Source organism: Anoplopoma fimbria, chromosome 17, assembly GCF_027596085.1.
Source record: "Anoplopoma fimbria isolate UVic2021 breed Golden Eagle Sablefish chromosome 17, Afim_UVic_2022, whole genome shotgun sequence".
Lineage (NCBI taxonomy): Eukaryota > Metazoa > Chordata > Actinopteri > Perciformes > Anoplopomatidae > Anoplopoma > Anoplopoma fimbria.
Window position 1 is genome coordinate 5054709 of NC_072465.1, and position 19271 is coordinate 5073979.

Sequence of the window (19271 nt, forward strand, 5' to 3'; positions counted from 1 at the left end):
ATCAAACACCAAGTGAAATCTTTTTTAATGAAGGCTAGGGAAGATAATAATGTTGTTTTTATGCATATATAATCGCTATAATAAAATTGATACTACACTTAGCAGAATAACAGGACTTAGAATATTAGATATTTTTGGAAATCGTTATTTGCATTCTTGCCATGAGTTAGGTTAGAAGATCTCATGTCTATAGGTAAAAATGAAACTCCAACCAGCAGCTGGTTAGCTTAGTTTATCTTATCTAGAGACTGGAAACAAAAGAAAACAGAACATCAGCCCATCTGTGTTCAAAAGTAACAAATATACAGCTCGTCATCGACATGAAGCAAACACCGGAGACTCCAGGAAGTTACTGCATCAGGTGTTGGTAGGTGGACTTTGTAAACTCAGGACAGAGCAAGGCTAAATTTCCCCCTGTTCCCAGTCTTTATGCTAAGCTAAGCTAACTGGAAGCTGGATCAAACTTTAAATTTGGTGAACACATATTAGATGAAGAGTGGTATCAATGTTCTCATCTAAATCTCAGAAAGAAATAGAATAAAAATGCTATTATAATATTAAAGTATCTCCCAAAATGTCAAAATGTCAATTAAAAGGTCCTTACTCCTTCAGTATTCCAGTTTTTTATTAAAGTTGTGGTACTACGGTGATTAAGACAAGTATAGGTACATAGTAGCTAAGTACAGTATATATTTTTAGGCATCTGTTGACATAATTGCACTTCAGTTGTTTTAGAACAGCCTGTCAGAGTATTCAGGTTCATTGTGTCCTAGGAGGAGCTGCATTCTATTCTTTTCTCTTCTATTCTTTGTTGCACTTGTGAAGGTTGAAATATGCATCCACGCATTATATGCCATGCGTGACACGGAGGAGCATATGTCAATGCAAGGGCGTTAGTATACATGCGCACAAGTGTAAGGAATGGAATGAATGACTATACAGTTGTGTGCATACAGTATGTGTGTGTGTGTGTGTGTGTGTGTGTGTGTGTGTGTGTGTGTGTGTGTGTGTGTGTGTGTGTGTGTGTGTGTGTGTGTGTGTGTGTGTGTGTGTGCGTCTTACATTCAAGCATCAGCAGCTGGTGAACTGCTCTCACACACACCAGGTGCGACTTGTAGCTCTAGGCGCTGTGTCAGCACATAGTGTGGCAATATGACACTCTAAAGCACAAACTCACACACAAACATTTACTGAATGCACACAGATACACACGAGCAAATGCAGAAGTAATAGGGCACACGGATATTATGCATACAGAATGCAGCAGGTTTAAATATGAAAAGCATAAATCACTGATTGTATCGCAGCATTCATTTTGATCTGATAGGCTGACGGCCTGGGGAGCTTTGTAGATTGAGAGGGTGAGAGAGAGAGAGCTCCATGTCATGTAGTCCCTGCAGTGTTCATGACTGATGTGATCGGGACACACAAGTGGTAAAGGCAGGCAATAAAAGGCATTTGGTGGCCATCTGTCTCTGTAGCCTCAGTGTCAAACAGTTGGCTATCAGGCTCATGCCATAGACACACAACCAGGATAACCATTAGTCCGTAAACAGGCGCCCTTCTATAGACAAATGGTTAGGGATTTCTATGGTCATGTCTGTGGTGAGATAATGGCCATAAAGCTATGGCGTACAGCTGTTCACGTGAAATAGGGGATAAGTGGAACTGGAATCAAGTAAAAATGCCTTTAAGGAGGGTTTTGTTTAAGTGTCAAAGAATAACTTGGTGACTTATTGAGGATCATCTAGGATATTGTGGTTTGCTCTTTCAGTACGAGGGCAAGTCATGTAGAGACCTCATCCTAAAATTACCCAAATAACTGTTGTCTGTCAGATTGTTACTTGCTTATTATAGTTGTTCTATTTAGGCGTGTTGGAATTATCTTCCTCTATCTTTTATTCTCTCTAAAAAGAACTGGACGGCCAAGGGCCAAACTTAGATAGGTTTGAAATTTCAAGAACTATGCAGGCAGTGATATTTTCCCGTTTGTATACTCTAGCTATATTTAATATTTTTATGTATCTTATCTTCAGAAATTCTGAAAAGGCCAAATGTAAATAGACCTGACAAACTATAAACTGCATGACTGTACTAAAGAAATCTACAGGTCTTATGGTTCCGTGGCATGACCTCACATGGTGCCACAATTTCAGCTAATTGCTGGACTTGACATTTAAATATATTCCTTCTTTGGTCTGATGATCAGTTCATTTGTTTCAAACCTCTTTACCTAAAGTCCTTTTGCCTTTTCCCTCCTTATTTTATGAAACTGTATGTTGTTGTTTTAACAGGTGTACCAAAGCACACCATTTATTTTAAAGGTGTACAGTGTATGTGTCTGCTGTGTCCTTTACCTCTGTTTGACCGCCCATCCTGCACGTCTGGACAAGGCATCAACTTCTCCCAAATACTGGTTAACAGTAAGTACTTTATTGAAGCTTGATAATCTGCAGAATTAATCTTTTTCTTATAAGGAAAACAGAGTGGGCGATAGGAGCAGCGCTGACAGACACGCTGAGGACACAGACACCGCCGGCTCCCACATCTCTCCCTCTCAACAGCAGACTTCCCAATCGTCTCCGGCTTCACATAAGCCAGTCGTCGGGATTTAGAGGTTATTACTTTGTGTTCCCTGCTTTGTCCGAGGGGTCATCTTTCTGAGTTGAGGTGAGATCGGGGTGAACACAAGCTAAAACGCAGTATAACTGAGCAATGCAGTAATGATGTTAAACACACAATCCTGAATGCTTATTGACCTTGATGGAAATAATCTTTGATGACAATCGAGGGAGTTTGGAGTTAACTAATATTTGTCAGTGAGAGGAGAAACGATGAGAGGAGAAATGGTAAAGTAGCTTGGAGAACAAACCCCCCCTGGAGCGCCCCTGTTTGAGAGGCCTATAGTGTTTGAGCACTGAAGGTCATGGGTGACACCTGTTTCCCGTCTCATCTCCCAACATCAAGTTGAGTCGCTGGGAGGGGTGGGGGGTCTCAACCCCCAGCACAGCGTAGCACAAAACCTCCTGTGTTCGTTTCCTGCCTCGAGCAAGAAGAGAAAAAAAAACACTGAAAAGGGGATGAAACGGCCAAGTTTGTATATCAGGGTGGGAAATTAATTTCCGAGGTGAAAGGAAAGGCATGCATGCCTTTGAAGAAAAGAAGGAGTCTCTCTTTGCTTAAAGCCTTGTTTGAACAACAGACTCAAACTGCAGGCCAGGCTCAAACTTGAATACTTGAGCCAAACAATTGTGCCACCTTTGTCGTACTTAAAAGACAGATCTGTTGTTTGAGTAATTTCAGCACACTGTTATTCATGACTCCAGTTACAGCAGGTCCACATGGACCATACGTGCAAATATTGGAGAGAGTTTGCCCCCTTGTGGAAGAAGATAGCGCCACTACGTCTGACGAGTGAGGTGAGCCAAGCCAGAATGTCTGCAAAATCAGACAGAGTAATAATCACTTGTGCAATGTAAAATCTATTTAATGTGACATGAGTTTCCTCAGATAATCTCAAAACAGTCACAACCAGCAATGTTTGCCAAAGCCTCTGTGGTTTTATTGGACCTCTCAGGTTGGGAGAATCGTACCTGTTTGCGCTGTGCTGCTGGATGACAGGGAGCCATCTGTTTTCTGTGGTCACGGTCAGGATCAGGCTCTTGTTTTTCACCATATGGTGATCTAAAAAAAAGAATGGAATACACTCAGACATATCCTGAGATTCACACAGTACATACAGATAGAGTCCAACATTTAAAACAGACTTGTGGTGGGGAAAAACTCTACAAAAGCAGGAAATCATCTGCTCCCGGTCTCTTTATTAGCCCCCTGTTTCCCAGTTGACTATTCTCCAACTGAGGCGTGAAACTGCTCCATGTTAAGGCCTGGCCTAAGCCTCCATACACGCCACTGTGCTTGCAGCTGTATCCTGAATTAAGGTACAACCCCAGCTGGTTCTCCTCTCCTAACCCTCCTCCTCTGCCACGATTTCTCTTCTCCCTCTTTCTTCTTTGCTCCTGTCTCCATCAACATGCCGAACCACTTATATTTCAGTTTAATAGCCTCTCTCGCACTTGCCCTCCCCGCCACCAAACGATTATATGGTTTTCAGAATCCATCCATATATAAGCCACGCCCACTGAAACAGTTTGACCAACACTTCGAATGACTTGGAAAGTATTGCTTATTTTTAAGGAAAACAAGGCTTACCTTAACATTTAGTCCTTTATTGAAATTCAGAGTCATATGTAAGTGAAACTAAATAGACGCAGTTTTAAGATCTTACAACATCTTTTAGATACAATGTGTGGACAAGCAACATACGTAAGAATACCCAACAATGCTTTGAAGCATGAGAGCACTCTCTGGTCATATTTCATTAAAATCCAGTTTTGGGGATATAGACAGCAGGTGGCATCAGTGTGCCAGACTTCTCAGTGTTTTCAGCTGAGCTCTGACCAGTTGATACTTTGCTCAGGTTGTTCAGAGGAGCACATTAGGTGCTGAATGTATAACTAATACTGACCTCTGTCTGCCCTCTGGTGGATTTACACCTAATCACCAACTATAATAATATCATAATTAGCATGAGACAAGTAAATCAGAGCAGCATCAGCGAAAAAACAATATTTCTGGGCTGACTCTGCACTCTTACCTCTAAGCAGTATGGTTTATGTATCCCATACTGCACTCTGCAGAGGCAAACTGTGGAAACTGTGTCATTAAGGAGAGGGAGTCTTACACAGTTAATATTCTAACTCGTACATTAACAACACCAATAAAAAATGAATACTCCACAAGCACCGTTTACCTGATTTTTCTAATCTTGTGACCATAATGTCAGCTTCTTCACTTCTCTACCCACTGTATCCAGGTGTTGTCATGGGAACATGCCGTAGATGGGAGATGACAGCTGTTTGGTTCGAGTGAAATTATTCAGCCAGTCTGGCAACTCCGCCTCTTGGACAGATGGAGAGGTTGGCAAGGTAGTGATCACATTTAGCAACGTCACACATCACTCTGGATTTGCCAGCAGCCAAACTCATTCCATCATTTTTTTTCCCTCCCCAACGAAAAAGTAGGACTGGCAGCGTGTTTTTTCTATATTTCTAGAGGATTGGAAAGTGGAGAGATGATTAATAAATGAGGATTGGATTCTGTTGAAGCTCGATGGACAAACTCTTCTTGCTTTCTTATAGTTCAAAAAGTATCCTTTATAAATGTAGATATAGTTTAACATAGATACATATATAGATAGACATAGGTTGTCACCAAAGTCTTGGTCATTTTCTGGGAGCCATGAATGTCAATAAAATTGTGTGCCGATCCATCGAGCAGACATTGAGAATAACTTAATTAATAATTTCTTGATGTTTGTTATGTATCCTTCAGTAAGAAAAGGCCACACAGGAAGTTCCCTGTAAAAGTGGATTACTTCAAAGCAGAAGCTGCACTCTCTAAATTTGGCTCATCAGAGGAATTTATTGATTTGGCCGCCAAAGACCTAGTTTGTCTCCCACTTGGTGAAGTCTCAGATGACAGAACGCTTGCATTTTACCCCCTACGAGCGGCAGCAAACCTCAGACAGAGAGACCGAGTATTAATCAGGCCTCGCTCTCGCCTCCTCTCACCCTCACCTCTCTGGATGCTCCCACTGAATGGGCATCTGTGGCCAACACTGGAAATGAGCCTTGAAAGTGTAATTAATGAGTGCTTTGGTGAGATAATTAGAGAGAGAAAAAAATATTGATCAGGCCAGCAAGCTCCTGAATCTTAAAAAACGTCTGACCTGAAAAGTCTTACCTCATTCTGGTGTCAGGAATTATGGCGAGTGAGGTAATGCAGTACAGTGGACCATACCTGGGAGATTATTGGGACTCATAAAGAATTAACTCTGACCTTTTATTCAACCAGAGTGGATATTTGTCTTTGTTGGAATGATTGCTAATTTTGACTGGGGGATTATGACAGCAAGACGATGCCAAAGGTTATCTAGGAAGTATTTATGCTGTCAATATAGCACAAGTCACAATTTAAGTGTTTGATACATTTAGCCTGAGTCTTATGTTAAAGCATACGGTTTGTCCAAAATACGATGAGTAATGATGCAGTATCCTTAGGAAAGTGCAAGCAGAATGTTATGAATGGTGAATATAAGGACATAATGTACGTATAACATCATAGTGTAATCTCTGAGGGACTCAATTTACAAAAAGCTATAGTTTCTAATTGACAAAGGAGTTTATGTAAAATATAATTCCACTGGCATTCAATCTCCTGTGATAGGCCAACTTAGAGTGTTGTGGTTGTGGTGCTGGTTCTAAACTCTACACTGATGACAATATCTGTTGACATGACCTCAAAGAATTTTTGGTCAGGCTCAAGGGAGAATTTATCCTGTTGATTTTGGCAATCTGCAGATTTTTCCTCTAAAGCTGCCATGGGATTGACATTTATGGTTTTCAGTCAAATGTCTCAACAGTTGGATGGATTGCCGTGTAATTTGGTGCAGGAATCAACAACCCCCTGAAAAAGCCTGATGATCCCTTAACATTTTATAAAGTGCCATCACGACGTCAAAATTCAAATACGTTAGTTTGTGACCAAATATCAACAAAACTATTGACTACGTTGTGTTTAGTAATCAGTAAATGTTAGCATGCTAACACATCAACCTAAGATGGTGAATTTTGTGAACAAAACCTGTTAAACATCAGCATGTTAGCTTTGTCATTGTAGCCCCGTTAGCAAGCTGATGTTAGCATTTAGCTCAACGTATAGCTGTGCCTAAATGGCCTCACAATGCCGCTAGCATGGCTGAGGGCCCTCAGTCTTGGTAGGTGATCACCACCTGCTACTTTTAACATCCCACTACTACAGCTTTCTTTCACTTGCCTCATGCATGAAAAAGAAAGATCAGAAACAGAATACACCTAATGGTAGTTGTATTACAGTTGGCTTATCTTTCACATTTTTGAGACATTAATAAAACGAATAGCCTTATTACAGAATTCCAATGAAGCACCGTGGGCTAGTTAAATGATCTTAATAAAAAAAAAAATGTAATCTGGGTCTGTCAGTGAACAGATGGATGCTGTTGGAGGCCCCACTGGAGTATGAGCTGGAGAAGTTTCTGGTAAACCTGCAGGATTTCATCTGAATTTGCATGGAATCCGACCCCGTATACCAATGACCAGCATTAAGAATAACTATACAGAAATAGCTAATCTTCCCACTGATGGTCTCGTTTAAACGTGATTGGTAGAACATATTCATGAATACTGTAAAGTGGGCTGTGATATCTCAGGGGTTTGTGATCACACAAACATGTATAAATGTTTACAATCATTTCACAGGGATGAAGGGAAGAACCTGTAACACAGTAGTGATACACACTTCAAGGATGTACTTCAAATTGGTGAAAGAGTTAACTATCATGATTAACCAAACAAACCACTGTCTTATTACCAAACCCTTTGCAATGTATCAGGACTGCACTTTGAAAGTGGGACCAAAAATGTAACTGAAATATTGATTATAGCACAGAAGAAAGATGATGATATTGCCTGAAATGAGATCAAATGATTGTCTGACATAGTGCATAGTGTGTGTGTGTGTGTGTGTGTGTGTGTGTGTGTGTGTGTGTGTGTGTGTGTGTGTGTGTGTGTGTGTGTGTACTTGTGTGTAGGGGATTGTGCGTGAGAGAGAGCAAGCGAGAGAGATAGAAAATATGTATGTGTAAATGTGTGTGTTGGCCTCTCCTCTGTCCTTTCCCTTCCTTTCCTTCCCTCCCCTCACCTGTCCTGTGTAGGTAATGAGGCTGCAAGCTGATGGCCACATGAAAGATGGACAGTGGGATGGGATTTTTTTTTTAATTTTTGGTCTTCTGAAATGCCACGCATGAAAAATGACGTGCCAGCTTGAATAATTAAACAGCTTCAGAGCTCCACTGATCCACCTGTCTACAGATCAATAGACAACATTCAGATGGAGCATGCAATCTGCCCAAAAGTGTCCCAAACCACTCCAAACCTAAGGGAGGCTTTCCATTTTATTTCTGGCAAGGAGCTGCTCAGCAGTTATGAAATGCTTTCAAAAAATAAATCAGCAGGAGTGCTGTTATAGTATCGTCTTGTTTGACCAGCAGAGGTTATGAATGTCTTGCTCTAAACACAATATCATATCTAATAATGATTCCATAATATCCTTCCTTCCCTGTTCACTCATGGGCTAATACCTAATGAATACTCTCACTGACATTGCTCTGTTCTCAGGGCTCAATTTTCTATTCTATTTCTGTGTATTGGACATCAAATGCTGTGCAGGGCCCTTGTGTGGGATTAGAGGGCTTGTTCCTTCCTAATAGGCCCTTGACCTTCGCAGATCCCTGACAGGGCTCTCTAGCATTAGCCCTTTGCGGTTATGTCCGCTGCCCGGGCTCCCATGATGCAAATTTCATGTCACAACATCAAACGGCGCGCTGATCAAAGGTCAGCCCTCCTTTGTGTAGGTGTTTGATATCAAAATTTCTATTTCATCTCCAGCTGTCAAGGGCTGTTAGCACTGAAGAGCAAAGGATGGAGGGAGGCTGAGGAGAGCAGGAGAGGTAGCCTGATTCAAATATCTATTCTGCAGATGTGTAGCTTAACAGAAATGATAGTAAGTTACACACAGTGTTGTAATCAAATGCTACGACTGAAATAGCCATAGTCTTTACTCTTTTTCTGGGGAGTTTCTCTGCTTTGATTCTGTTTCTGTTTCCGCATGCATTTATCATAAGACTTTGAAAATTGCGGAAGAAAAGGGAAGAAGGAAGTTGGAATCGATGCATCATTCCGATTAATTAGGGGCATGATTTGCTGAGGCGTCTTAGAAATAAACCAATCTCAGTGTGGAATTAGGATTCAGGAGAGAACAGTCGGGCAGCGCAGCATCCACATCTGTGACATTATGCATGAAATTATGGTTAAGAAAAGGAGCCGTCTCTCTCAATCATAATGACATACTCCTGTGGCATTTGCTGAGTGTTTCTCAGTGTGTGGACGGATGCACTTTATATGTTTGCATGTGGGCTAATAAAAAAGAAAGGTCATGCATCACACACTTTGATGTCACCGCTGCCATACCAGCAACCGAGCAAACACACTGCAACATCAGCCACATGTTTAATCACCCGCACCGCCTTCACTTGTAATCTTTCACACAGGCAGACGGGCCACTCAATAAAATGCACTCTTCACTAAATTATTTGGGAGAAATGAAATCACATACACTAGGGCCACGGTGGGGCTTTTGGGACCACCAGCAAAGCGGGATTATCATTCGACAATGTGACAGCATCACCGCATCCCATGCAAATACACTGTCTGAGTGAAGGTCTGAGGAATAAATCTCAGAATGGCGGTTGAGAATTCCCATCCAAGGCCGTGCTGGCAACATTATATGCATAAGGACTGTCAGTATACCATCAACGTGTCAGTCAGAGCAGAGTGATAGGAGGAAGGGATCATGTTTAGCTTGCTTAGGATCTTTTTTTTTTTTTTAAACCTAATTTGACGGGATTATTTATCACTTTTAACCTGCTTGGTCATCACCACGAATAATAAATACAACTTTTTAGATAGTGTAGCATAAAGACAAACTATATTTCACATGTGTAGTTTGAGTTTAATATTGTTTTAGCATTCTATCAAAAAATCGTGTTTGATGTGTTTCAATTTTTATCTGTAGACATGTAAAACATCGGATTTCAAGAAGCCAATGTCAGTTTTTGTGGTGTATCTGCATTTCTGTTTCTCAGTGATAGATGGCAATGTTGCTCTTCCATAGTAAAACACTAAGCTACACTCGATGGTTTGAGGTATTTTCAAATCCTTCTTGCACTTTTACGCAGTAATTGTTCAATTTAAGCCCATCAGAATGCTATTTTGCCAAATATACTGTTATCGGGAAACACAAATGAAGGAAACACTTGAGGTTATGAAAGTAAGTAACATGTATTATGAGGATGTAGGACTTTAAGATTAGAAAAAGGAGATCAAATAACTCTCACTTGCCACTATAACTCTAAATACGTTTTATTTCTATAGTTGAGCAGCACATATAAAACTAAAACTAAACATTAAAATAAATACAAAACCTATTAAGGAGCTATATGTTTATAGTGCATACTTTTGTCTTTCTTGGGATTTTTTCAATTACAATGTTTATTTCTTGTATGTTTGAATTACAATTTGGAACTTTTTAGCCTTTATAGTCTATTTTTTGTGACTTTTTTCTTCTATATTTCTTCATGACATTATCCATAATCTGTTGTCCTGAAATAGGAGATATTTATACTACATTTAACTACATCTGCACGAGTCTCTACATCTATGACTATAGAAGCCAGGATTCTGCAGTTGGGAAACTGACACAAATTTGCACTCATGGAATGTTTTTCTCTGTAATCCACAATGTTCCATCGAATTATGAATTAAATGATGACAAAAATGGGGGATGCCTCCTTATAAAGGTTGCCACATAGAAGATGAATCTGTGGCTGCAGAGATAGATTGGTTGCATGGGGGGTAATTACTCTCCCCTGATACAAATGAAGGCACAGGGGTTATCTCCCAGCTCATGAATAGGCTTTGTTTATAATGGAGAGGCTCCTCATGGCCGAGGAGCTACATTAATTGCCTGATAAGCTTCACCCTCACTATGTTCATGGAAAGGCATGAGGAACAGAAAAGGGGGATCAGTCCCTTTCTTTTTATTTCTTTCAGTTTTTTTTCTGGCCTCACCACCTGTGGAGAGAGGGGGAGTGAGGGAGAGAGGAGGAGGTTGAACGGAATTTAAATGAAGTTGAAAAAGTTGGGAGAGTGAGAAATGATAGGCAGAGAAAATGGGAGACAGGGGCTGACGGAAACATAATCAGCGGCAAAATGAAACAAAAAACAAGACAGAGGAGAGCAGGTGAGGGGAGAGACGAGTGAGGGCCGAGAGAAGTGGAGAGAAAGAGAGACATCGCTTCCAGAGGCTGTTCAAAACCTCCTTCTCCACCAACTCACATCCCCGATGTGGAGTGGGGGCTTCTTCTGGGGTTGAACACCTAATTTTAGAGCACTTACGCACACATCCACACACACTGGTGGAGTTGTGTCAACGTGACAGGTAATACGTCCCTCAGAAACTACACTATGTCTTCCAACTAGTTTTTAAAAAATGTCTCCAAGTGAAATATAATGGAAAACATCTCACTCTTGCTGCAGTTATTAGTGTAACACAATCGTCGTCCCTCCCCAAAATCCCCATATAAGACACGAGTGTAGTTTGCTATCAGCACCGACCGACTGAGAGCAAGCCAAGCCAGAGGTAATAAACTCTGACATTTCTGGTCTTATTGTGGCAGACGGTTCTGGCCGCACTCAACCCCACCACTCCTTGGTCTGCGCTCTATCCCGACACTTCAGGTCAGTAACTTTGACTCGCTAACCACCCTCATTAGTATTCTAGAAAGCTCCGTGGCAGACATCCAGATTCTGTGTGGGGAAAAACAAAGGCTGGCTGTGTAGTCATACTGTAGGATTCTGCTTCTTCCAAATTGCTGTGATATGACTGCGGCGGAGCCGAGGATGGAGGAAGAGGGCTGAGGAGAATGGGGGAATTTTCTCTGCAATACAAGTTTTGGTCTCTAAAGGCAACTCCTGCAGAAAAGTACATAAGAAATCCAGCATCGTTTGTATATAAGTGGAAGGGCTGTGGTTTAGGCCTATGCCTCAGAGGGTGTTAAATTTAGGTATTTCCCTTTCATCAGATACCAACATTTTACTTTTACTTCTCTTTATTAATCTTAGAGCTTTAGCTACTAAGTTACTTTGAAGATTTTATATACAAACTATGTACTTTGATTACAGTACTTTTACATGTAAGGCAGCATTTTCACATTGTGGTACTGCTCCTTTTTTTTATTAAAAGTAGAGGTCTGGTGAAATTCTATATTATGGATCAATCCCTTGAAAAGACCAAAACCAACAATGTGTTGATTTTATTCGTCCAATTCTATATAAAACAATATATTTGTGAGCTTAAAGATTATTTATCAAGCAAATGGCTCTTTTAGATAAATCTCCTGGTTAAACAACCCTGCCCCTGCAGTTTAAGAAGCACTGTTATGCCTTGCCCACTAATTCAGTGACTTGGCCTGCGGTCCTGGGATTAAAAGAGATAAGCGCTGGTGAATATTCCACTGCTCCTGGAATGGAGGTCTCCCATTTATCACCCAGTGAGACCAGTGAATAATACATGGGCTTGTCCAGTCCACGCACAGTAAAGCAAGGGCACTTGTAGTAAAAAAAGTATCGCCCTTGTCTAACCAGTTAGGCCTCCCCGAGGCTGAATCCGACAGGTCTATTTGGAACAGTCTTGTTTGACCTCTCCCTATGTCTTCCCTTGGAGCCATACGTGCAGCCGATCAATCACTTGAGAGCACACACACCTCCCTGTTCATTTCTATGCATTACACACGCACATACTACTTTTTTCTGTCTTTAGCTTTCCTTGGACAAACACATTAGGGCTTTTCTGTATCTGTTTCCTATCAAATGTGAACTCTGTGGCCTTGTAACATAAAACAGTAATGTCTGGTATGCATGTAGGCCAATATCAATAAAGCGCCACATCACTCTGCTCCGGCATGCATGGTCTTCCTCAGTGGCACGGCATTGATCACACTAGAATGACTCTGATTGCTGCGCACTCCCCAGTCAGGAGATGGGATTCATGAATCCAAATGTTTCAGCAGGTGTCGGCAGGTAACATCGCACCCAACTGAGGTCTTTTTCCGCATGGGCTGAATTGACATATAAGCACAGGTCTGAGGCAGAGAATTTGCTGATCTTCAAATGGGAAGGCGGGATATGGGGGATACACAACAGCATGCCCACCATGAGGGATCTGGTTTCATATTGTGTGGAAAACCTTCCCATAGACTGGTGAGGCAGCTGTGGGTGAGATGATTAAGTGCTAAAGTTGCATTTTCTCCTCTGAGCAGGCAGCCCTGAGGCCAGAGAGCTTGCATGATTGCCTCTGTGTGCTACATTACATTGACATGATGGAGAATACTCTCCTGGGGCCTGAAATAATGTAAAAGGAAAGTGGGAGAGAGGGGGAAAAAGCCCATCCCAGCCTTTTCTGCCGGGACCTCAGAATTCTCTGCGTGCAATCAGATTTGCTGATAGATCTCCCCGCGCCACCGCCTCTATATTGATGACAGGCAGAGCATTCACACATGGGTGCATGGCGGCACACACCAGGGGAGTCCTCTAATCCGATTCTGCTATTAGAGCCCCAGACCTCCCCACTGGGTGTCTTGAGCCCCCCGGCCACTCTGGCTTACCCCGACAAAGAGAGCTCAACCATGCAGTGGACGCACAGGTCTGTGAAGAAGACCACAGGAGAACCATTTAGAAGGAGAAAAAGAAAAGCTTGTCAAATTGGACAAAATGTGTGGAGTGCATGTTTTTTTTTTCTCCCTTAACTAATTAGCGGAGGCTAAAAAAAGCCAAATTTTATAAAACCAAATCCATCAGCCGGACAAGTGGAACAAATGAGTCGACCTCACAGTGGGAGGCAGCGCAGCCTTATTTGTTTGCTTTTGCAACTTGAAGGGCAGACGATGCACGGTCACCCGGCAGCAGCTTAGGGAAATTGTCCACAAAGTTAGAGCCAATGTGAGCCTCGGCTTCTTACTTGTCACTGTGATTTTTGGCAGACAGATCAAAACACATGAGCTTTGAGCCAGCGTTATCAGTTTGGTTACATTTTCAGCAAAGTTTCAAGAAACACATTTCGTATTTCTTTTATGGGCTCATCTCTGCTAACTCGAGACAAGGCCAAGCTAGCTGTTTCCCCTGTTTCCAGTCTTCATGCTAAGCTAAGCTAACCGGCTTCTGGCTTTGGCTTTATATTTAGTGTACAGCTTCTCTTCTAGCAAGATAGTGAAGAGCTATTAATGATTTTTTACAATCAACAAAGCCCTCAACAAATCATCCAAATCTGGAGTTTTGCAGCTAAAGATCTCCCATTAGCAAACAACATTCTCAGCAGGTTGAGGTGCTAGGGTTGCAGTAGAGTTGCTATAGACTCAGCTCACCTGCTCATTCTGCTCCTCAGGTGGGGTTAGTGAGAAAGAAAGAAGACAAGAACAAGAAACGGACATTTTAAACATGGAGAAGGACCAGGTCTGTATTTACAGCAGTCTCCCATAGTGCTCTTATTTGTCTCCTTCTGAGTGGCGGGGTGGGGGAGCCCAAGGCTCTTCACAACATCTGCAGGCATTCTTATACAGGCATATAATAACCCATTACCTCCATCTCTGACAAAAACACACATTTAAACTACAATTACACCCCCTGCCTCCTCTTCCTCATGCATCCCATCTTGTCTCTTCTTCTGCAATTCAAACGTTGCCAACATGCGACTCCACCGTTTAACCCCCCGCGCTGTCTCTCTCTCATCTTCCCAAGAAATCACAAGAGACGGTCCCACATCGAAAAAGGAGCCTTATCGAGAAGATAAGAACTTATTACAAATGTAAACCCCTTCACTTGTGTATAAACATATTATACAAAACACTCATAAATAAAATTAATTATTTAAATATGATGAATAAACATATTTAACTCACTTAGGACCTAAAATTGGGAGTTGTACTTGGAATACAAAAAAACAGCAGTTGTGTTTCTGGATCTGAGGGTAAAAAAGATGATCCCATCCCTTCTTACATATACTCTTGAGACATCTCTTCTATTTTCATTGGTTAGAGCCATTCTTGCAGTTTTTTGGCCTGAACCAGTATCATATTGTGAATGCACACTATAATACTACATCTCTTATTTGGGGTGCAAACCAGAAATTTCTGTGCATGACGGGGATAGAGTAGAAAGTGCAGATATCAGGTGATCAGTTTCAATGTATCAAAAGGGACATCTGTGGAGGGGTATACAGAAACCAGAGCTTTCATCAAATAACGGCGAATCCAGGAAGCCTTTTTCTCTCATTCAACAGTAGGTAGGCCCAATTTCACAGGCCATACTGTGGCTGAATGGGAAGAAATTGGGGAAAAAAATGAAATCGATCGCTTAGATTGCAGTTGTACTTTTATTTCTCTCCCCTGCTGTCATTTTACAGTGTTATGTAGTGTTAGGGTGCATTTCCAGCCTGCACAACACTGATAATAGCACTGCAGTAAAGGTGCTACCTTAAGGTTTGCAACAATTTCCCTCTGTATGCAGCAAATACTGCTAAATATAATCCAGGTAGGAATGTAGGCCTAATGTGGGCTAAAGTGTTGGCTCTGGCTACGTGCTTATACGGCTTTTGATTTGATTTGATTGAAATATCTCCATAGGAAACATTAATAAAGAAGGCAAATAAACAATGTCATAAAATCCTGATGGACAATACTTATGATAATGGTTACTTTGCTGCTGCTGGCAGTATTCTTTTTTGTGGTTATTAGTTGTAAGGACCGCCAGTGCACATGGTCAGTAGTTGAACAGTGACAAATTTTCTATTATGGGTGTGTACTCGAGCAGACTGGATTTGAAATTAATTTGAAAAGAAAAAAGTCTGAAGTGCTGCCTTTCTGCCCTAAAAGATGTTTTAGAGTGTTCAAGTTCATATTGGGTAACAGTATACAGTATTTCATGGGGCCAGGGGGCTTAGTTCACTAAATCTGAATAGTACAACAAAACAATGATTAAACCACCTTTCCATGAGTTTATCCAATCTGCATGTAAACACCCTCAAATCCAAACTGACTCAGTATTGTAATCACATTGTCATTATATCACTTCAAATCCAGTATGTGATAAAGCACAGAGCCAACACAATAGAAAATGTGTCAAAACTTAACTGCACTGTATCTTGTATATTTTTAGAATAGAGAAGGAAGACTTTTCTGAAGAAAAATTTACAATTTTTAAAATAGCTGAAATCCTGCAGGCTGAAGTGGGAATTAAAATACAATTACTGAAGTAATTTAAAATGGCAGTTAAAATGGAAGTGATGCAAGAAGTTGAAGTTTAAGTCAAAGCACTGAATGAAGGTGGTGTGTCATTTTAAGTGGAAGTGCTTTATGAAGTTAAAGTATCAGATGAGGTGAAGCCACTGAAAGGAGTTGAAGTAGAGTGACAACGTGTAAGTGATAAAATCAGCTAGAAATGTCAGTTGGAGTGCAAGTCCTAAGAGAAAGTGCCAGTTCAAGTGTGGGAACTGAAAGACAATGTTAATTGAAGTGTTGAGGTGTAAACATTAGAACAATTAGAGTAAATTTTGTGTGAAGGGTGAAAGTTGTGGGAATTAGAGAAGCGGAATAAATGTTGAAAAAGTTAGACCTGAGAGGGTTTGAGGCATTGAAGGTAATGCATTGAAAGGAGTTGAAGTATCAGTTTGAGTGTGATCAGTCAAAGCAGATTAACTCTGTTTTATAATAAGAGATGAAAGCAGTGGAACTCTGGGTTGACCAACAGGTAAAGGAAATGAAAGCAGCAGGTTAATGTTCTGGGTGTACGACAGCCACAATTTGTGATGCTGCTTAACAATAACATCATCCGACAGGCTTGTAATTATTCTTACAAATCCATTAATAAGTGATTTTTCATTCAAAGTAACAGACATTCAATGACAGCACGTTCAAATATAAAAATGACATGCAATCATCGTGTTCAGTAAACAGCAATTAGTGTATTTCTCTCAACAACATGTGGTTGCAGGTGCCTCCACCTGTTGTTGAGAGAAAAAGCCAAAAAGCCAATCGAGCCAATCGAGCCAATCGAGCCAATCGAGCCAAGCTCACGATCCGACTTTGTTGGAGAGCTCAAACAAGCAAAGAATTATCAACTGCCATCACCATAAAGGGCATTGACTCATTATTGTTGACAGTTTGTGTGAAGAGCCTGAGATATGCAATCAATACAATAATAGAGAATTCAAATGACAGCTGGTAATATTTAAATCTTAAATCTTTCATTTTCCCCTTGAATATAGAATCTAATAATACTTACTTACCTGTATTTGTTTCTGATAAAACTAAATAATTCCTGTACATCTACCTTAGTGAGTACTGTTATGGTATATTATTGACATGTTGACCACTCTATGTTATTTATTATGTAATAAAATTGACTTTTATTAAATATTGGCCAAACCACACATGGATATGTCACTGCCATACTGAGCAGTATGAGCCACTGTAACTGACATGGTGGTGGTGGGAAACTAAGCGTTATTGGTCTGGGTTGAATGTTTGTCAGTACTGTTCAATTTTCTTTCATTATCAAGCTTAATTTATTTAATCAAAAATAAACAAACAAATAATGCTATAGTAGCACATATGACGGGGGTCGGGTGCTTTTAGATACAGAGAATGATATTATACAAAAATCCTGGATGTTAAGTGTGAGAGACATTGAAATCATTTTCAGACATAAAGAATATCATTAACATTTTTACAATCATTGTGTTAAATAGGCCTATAAATGTAGACTGTGGCAAATGACACAAAAGTAACTAATTAAGAAAAAGTCAGGAAAATTCACCTCCCTCTACATTGAACTAAAATCTTAAAACATGTTGGGGATATAATATAAAGTTTGTCAAAATTGAAATTTAATTTAAATTACCTTGGTGGTATGCATTGAAAAGCTGTGAAATCAGCAATGTATCACTTGCATATTGATTTATAAAGTTAAGTCAAGTAAATGTATAAACAAGACTACACTTACTCTTTTAAATTTGTCCTTGGAAAACATGCGATTCCCTAATATGAAGAATTATGTTTCTTGACACGCTGAAGATACTTAACTCTTAACCATAGTGGTGCTATGTGAATGCTTCAGCCAATTGTTCCACAGACAAAATAAAAAAGAAGTCAAAAAGGTTAGACTAAAAGAGAGTAAAATCAACCTATTTTTCAGTAAAAATAAAATATATACCAGGTGTGATTTGGTTTTCACTTGCCAGCACAATGCTACCATTTGCAAAATAACATAAGATGGTGGGATAACTGTAATTAATTTGTTTATATAGCATCAAATCATAAATGACGTTATCTTGAGACACTTTTCAAACAAATCAGGTCTTTAATTTACAGAGACCAAACATTCCCTCATGAGCAAGCAATGGGGCTTCGATTCTAATTATCTTTTCTGAGTTTTAAAATGTCTCACGCATATAAGGTATGAATGTATTTGTATTGGATTACTGAAAAGAATACAATTTGAAAAATCTGCTGAACTCAAACTTTCTATTATAGGGTATTTAGTCCTTTAGAGCAGTGGTTCTCAAATGGGGGTACGTGTACCCCTGGGGGTACGTGTAGGCACTCTAGGGGGTACGTGAGATTTTTAAAAAATATATTTAAAATTAGCATCCATTCAAAAATCCTTTTAAAATTGTTATTTAATAAATATTCAATAAAATACAAGTGTAAGTTCATAAACTGAATTCAATGCAACAATGCAATCGTCAGTGTTGCCAGTTTAATAAATCAGACACTGATGGCTTCTTAGTATTACATCTTTATTTCAACCAAAAATGCTTTGCGCTGGTTAGGGGGTACTTGGCTGAAAAAGTATTTCACAGGAGGTACATCACTGAAAATAGGTTGAGAACCACTGCTTTAGAGTACATGTACTTTCTATTTTTAATACGCTGCCACAAGAAACAGATGTTTCACGCTACACTATGCTTTTCATATAAAGTGGAAATGACTTATTTTAGTCCCAAATGCCAATTGAGAGACTAGACTTTACTCTTTGCAAAACACCTATACATTTGACAGTACAATTTTAGAGGAAAGCATGTTTGATTAAATGTAGTTGCTGGCTCTATCGTTTTAAAAATACTCGCTGTTGTTTAAACCACTTGATTTAACTTCTTGTCTCTGTGACAAAGCATTTAGAGGGACACATGGAGTAACAATTATCCTTAATGCTCCAACATGTTTGTTATATCAGACAGCTCAGGTCTCAGAGTGCTTCCTCTCTGCTTTGGACTACTCTGTTTTGTACACCTGTTTGAATTGGCTGCTTTGACGTTTTTTGGTTTATTAACGTTACATTGAGTGCAGTCTGTTATTCCTTTGCGGTGAATCATTTGCCCATACGACTATCAACTTCTTTCCCTATTCCAGAGTAAAGGAATATGATTGGCTGCCAGATCCTGCCGCCTCTTCTGATTGGTCGTTCCTTGTTTCCGGGGCCCCGCTGTGCCCTCACTGACGT